Source organism: Hyposmocoma kahamanoa, unplaced genomic scaffold (assembly GCF_003589595.1).
Source record: "Hyposmocoma kahamanoa isolate Upper Pololo Valley unplaced genomic scaffold, ASM358959v1 210, whole genome shotgun sequence".
NCBI lineage: Eukaryota > Metazoa > Arthropoda > Insecta > Lepidoptera > Cosmopterigidae > Hyposmocoma > Hyposmocoma kahamanoa.
The window spans coordinates 4,772,439-4,778,304 of NW_020653731.1; positions in this window are offsets into that span (position 1 = coordinate 4,772,439).

Consider the following 5,866-nt stretch of genomic DNA (forward strand, 5'->3'; position numbering starts at 1 on the left):
GGCAGTACTTCCCTGGACGAACTCTTTCACAATGAGCTTTACTGCTTCTAAGTGGCAGTACTTCCAGCAGTAGTAGACGTCAACATATACGTTGCTTACCAACTGTATGTTGTTATAGTCAGGGCATGGGAGATGTATACCGTATTTTATTGAAACTAGAGTAACTGTTTTATAAGTCCTAATTCTTGACTTACTAAAGTCTTAAGTATCTAGGCTATATTGTGGCAGAGAGTAGAAAAGATGATGAGGATATGGAGAGGGAGCGCAGGGCACTGTCGGTTCGAGGCAATATGTTGGCTCACAGATTCACGCGATGTACAATTGGAGTGAAACTTACGCTCTTCAGAGCATACTGCCAAAGTTTCTACACGTGTGCTCTGTGGTCTAATTTCATACAGAGATCGTACAGTGCCTTGCGAATCCAATATAATAATACCTTTAGGGACTTGTTGAGGCTTCCACGTTTCTGCAGCGCATCTGGCATGTTTGCGGATGCTGCTGTTAAGGATTTTTATGCCATCGTGCGCAAAATGTCTGCAACGGTGGTACAAAGGGTGAGGTGAAGCAATAACAAGATCCTAAAGCTAATTGCAAACAGGATGGATGCAGCAGTTTTCCAGAGGTTCACCGAATTGCATGTACTGCGTGCGAATCGGTGAGCCGCTTGGACAGCCGGGTCCGTCTTATTTTATTTTTAATTTTATTAATTTTTAGTTATGTAATTGTACTAACCCTAATAACTAACATTGTTATAAGTTGTTATGTTACTAACCTACTAATTTATATGGATTACTGTGGTCCGAAATAAAAGATTTTTTTTTTTACTAATATTTTTATTGACATATGATCGAATAAATAAACACGAAGGAAAATTGTGATCCGACTGGACTCGAGCCAGAGTCCGTTGCCTCACTCTTACCAACTAACCTACATAACACCAACTTCCCGTGGCCCTATCAACCTTTTTAGTTATATGGGCCACAACGGTAACGGGTAATAAAACACAAATATTTTTCTAACTCCGATGTCCCTTTTTTCTGGGTAAACTAACATACATAATAATACAATAAAAACACTAATGAGTAATTAACATTTACACGTATTGTCTGCGACGTGTGGCGCAACGTGGGTGTCCGATAGCCGTCCTCGGAAACATCGGTACATGACACCCTTCGGCCAAAACTCATCCTTCGTGAAGGTCGACAGACGTTGAGTTGGTACTCTCATCACAAATGAATTAAAATTCACATTGTGGCGGGACCCCAACTGCTCGACCCAGAGGGTTGCATTGATTTTCACCCGTATATACTCCACAATATCGGCAATACTTTGTGAAGTAATGAAGCCTAATTTAAGTTGAATTTTTGTTGGACATGTTTTTCAAACACGAATGTTTCGAATAATGGAAGCTTATGATTAAGGACCGCGGCCTTGTTCTAAATATTTCGAGCAAAACTTCGACTTTAATACGTGACTTAACCGTTAGTTTACTTAATACGTCTGTGTCTCATGGTAGTTTTCTATTTAAATTAAAAATATTTATTTTTTATAATAACCTATATATTTCAGAATTATAAAGTTTTAGTGTGAATAAAGGTTTAGGTCGCTTATCGTTTTTATACAAAATAATAGTGCTAAGGTCTTTGACATTGCTTTGCAAATTTATCATCACAAGAATAAACAAATAATGGAGCTCGTCCAGGGAAGTACTGCCACCTTACATATTTCTGCCGTCAAGCAGTAACGTGAGCTTTACTGCGTTCCGATTTTGAAGGGTAAGGGTGCTGGTGAAATTACAGGCACGTGGGCTTGTCAACTTATGTATCATGCTGACGGGCGTAGTGGCCCCTCAGATCTTTGTGATTTAAAATTCTGAGTGACACTGCAATTGTTATGGACAGGCGTGTCGCTTACCACCAGACACGACTTGTTCGTCCCGTCACTCGATTTCATAAAAAATCGGTGAAGCCGTCAACACTTCTGTAGTGTCCTGATAGCGATAATGACTGTATTCTAAATTTTGAGCAAATGATGTCAAAATATCGCATGATGTAATTTATTTTTTAATTAATACCTAGCAATGTACATATTTTAACCATGGCACCCTAATAGTTTAACCTACTGACTTACAAGCAGAGACCGTGCGTTTGAATCCGGGCTCGCCCCATTGCGTTTCTCAGAATGTATGTGCGAAATGTAATTTGAAATTTACCATGAGATTTTCGGAGAAGAAAAACATCGTGATGAAACCTGCACGTCGAAAAACGTGTGAAGTCCCAACGCGCATTAGGCCAGCGTGGTGGACTATGGCCTAAACCCTCGCCAGAGAGGAGACCCATGCCATATTTAAAGCCCAGAACTGATTAAGATGCAGGCTGTGGGATCCAAGATATTAAATCTCCTCTAGTTATTATTGCTTGACTCACCACCACCTTTTGCTTTCGAACATAGCTATGCTCCTGTCGGGTGGCATCGTTGAACTAGAACTAGAACTGACAAGAACCCCGTCATCAGTGATATATACACGATATAGTATTCACCCTAAAATTACACAACTCACATATTAATCTATGCGTGTTCTCCAGTCAACACAGGCAAAATATCTGGAAGGAATCTATTATTAATTAGCACTGGATTTAATATAAGTGTCAAAACTTAGTGCTGATAAGGGTTTATGATTTGGATAACTTCGGTGTGAATTTCACTTTTCAAATGTGTCAAGAATGATGGATGATCAAATCATAATTTTGAATATGAATTAAAAAAGATTTGCCAATAACCGCAAGCGCAGAAAGATTCAGAAGCTGAATACAGAGAGTAATATCATAGTAGAAGTTAATAAGACAAGTATGGTAACTCTATTCATACTCAGCAGCACGGCTTAAATGTATGCATGCCCGCCGCACACATTCGCATAATAATGACAAGCGCGTGAGAAGACTAGCGCTATGCAACGCGAGTGCATTTCGAAATTTTTGCGAATGTGTGCGTTTGCACAGATGCCACGCGGCAGGCGTGCACACATACAAACCGAGCTGCTACGTTTGTATGGAGTTACCATTCTTGTCTAATTATGATAAAGTTACTGTTTCAGTGAGTGCTCAGTATTACCTTCATGCAGGTGTTAAAGAACACAATTTAATCATTGAGTAGTGCGATTCACGTAAGTTCAAGCTATCAAAATATCGTTGAAGTTACGTAGTCGTTCGATCGAAGTCCTGTCCAAAATGGGTATTCACGTATCACTTGAACGAAAGTTGATATGAGTAGAATCGAAATGTAACGACTAATGAACGACATCTTGGATTGTGAAATTTGACATTTAGTCGTCGGAAGTCTATTGAGAGAACTGTCGAAACTTTAGCAGAATACATATGACGTGTCGTTTAGAGTCGATTTAAATTCGATTCATATACCAGAAAATACGCTTTAACGACATTTGCATCGAACGACTTTAAAATTGGACTCGTTGACGTTCACTGGCACACGTGAAAACGAAAAAGCAGTTCAACGACTAAATCGCTACAATATCGTAACGGTTTGATTATGTGAATCACCCCGCAGGTAGAGAACAACATTTCTCTATTGATTAATTGGCTGTTTTTTTTTTTAATTTTCATTTATACCAGGGTCAGTCCCATATTTTTCTAAATAGTTTTGTTTATAGTGCCCCTCCCTATCAACCTCTTGGTTGTGCGGGAAGGGAACTATAACCTCGCTATGAGCTCGCTCGCACAGGGACCATCTAATAACCTTACTTCACCCGATTCTCTGTAAGGCTAGTGGTCCGCCAGAGACGCCCGTGAAGACGTATGCGGAGGGCTTGACCCGGACGCGCGCTGTACCCTGGTCTTGCCGTCGCGCCCGTAATCTCTCCGGAAAACCCTATCTCTCGGGACGGTAATAGGAATACTACACAATAGTACATTGTGTATTAAGAGCGGTAAATAAGAAATCATTAACGAAAGTTCGTTAGAAGCTGAAGCCGAAGGCTAAGGGCTCTAATGACTCGAGGTTTGTAACATTTGGGGCCCGTGGTACATACAAAAGTTTATTGTAAGTTTCAAATTTTGGACACAAATTCCGAGAAATCTGGATTCGAATTCACGCCCTCTGCTTGAGAAGCGGTATGTCAAACCATTAGGCTACTACTAAGACCTTTCTTAAATTTATTGACCATAATGCTGTTTTCACTCCCATGATCTTAAAATCGGATATCGATATTAGAATCAGAGGTCCCAGGTTTAATTCCCGGGCCGGGAGAAATATTTGTATGGCCTACATTTATTTCTGGTTGCCTTAATTTGTGGTTGTCTATGTGTGTCTCCATGGCAACTCAGGGTTTCCCTAGTGCGTGACTTGATAGTGTGCGTTAAAAAAAATTTTTGGAAAAACACTCCATTCGTTTGTTATTATTATTGATACAATACAAAGAGAAATCGATATCGAACAAACACAAAGAGAAATTGATTCGATCCAACTGGACTCGAACCAGTAAATGGGACCATTCTGCCCCATTTATACTCTTAATGGTATAAGTGGGACAGGTATATTATTTATACCATTGTTTATTATCCAATGGTATAACTGGGATCAACTAGTACCACCATTACAGGTATACATGGGACAAGTTAGTTCCATTTATATCATTAATGGTATAATTCAATGGTATAACTGTCCAAAGGGGTATCGTTTATATTCGCCAGTGAATTAGTAAACTGAGTGTCATTGATATAAATTTTAGTATCAATATTCAGGACATATAATAATTATTTGTAATCTAATGATTAATCAGTTTTTAATGTCGTAAAACTACAAAGCAACACGTTGATTCATATTTTGAAAAAAATATTCATGAAATATGTATTTTCCTTGTTATTCTTGTTATAATCCACCACGATGACCTAATGTAGCTTACGAACATCATAACCAAAATAGAGTTAACTTATGCAACGCATTGAAAACACAAAAGTACAGAATACTTTTTTATTTCTTTTTTTATACGTAACTGGCAGATAACTTCGTACTACCTGATGTAAAATGGAAAATGGAATACAAACGTGTGCAATGTGAACCTAGTGCAGTGTTGTACAATCACATGCATGCCTATAAGATGCTTCTTCACGCCTCGTTTAAAGGACCCCATATCGTACCTACAAGATGCCTCTTCACGCCGCGTTGAAGGACCCCATATCATAATTATATTATGACGATCGCATTTTAGTCGTAAGTTTGCCTGTATTATAGTATAATAAGGCGCCCCGCAAACGTGTATCCTGTGTTGAATACTAGCAACCGGCAACTAGAAATGAATATTTTATTATAATTAAGTTTTCATTGAACGTCAGGATGTTTGGCCACCATGATATTCAATTATTTTTTGTGAAATTACTCCACTAGTTTTTTAAAATTATTAAACAAAGATCGAACACTTAGAAAAACTTCACTTCGATCCGGTTGGATTTGAACCGACGTCTCCCAGCAAACCGTGCCAGATGCTATGCCAACAAAGCCACGGAACGACATGACCACACGAATTTTTCCATGTATGTATTTGTTGTAGATCTTTGTTTTGGTTTTTTTAACGACTTTTTTGCCGTACCGTCGTCTGTGAGAAAGCTATGCGTATTTTGCACACATACGAGTCACGACGCTACGTTAGTGTGGAGTTACCATACTTGTCTTTTTATACTATGGTATTTTACCAACGACGATGAATAAGCTCGTAGTAGAGGTAGCGAATGCGTATTTTGCGGTAGGCCCTTTGTTTTATTACCCTCTTTTAGTAACAATAAACGATCTCTATTAAAGATAAGATTACCTCTGTATATTATAAAGAAGTAAACGATGACAAACGTTTATTGCA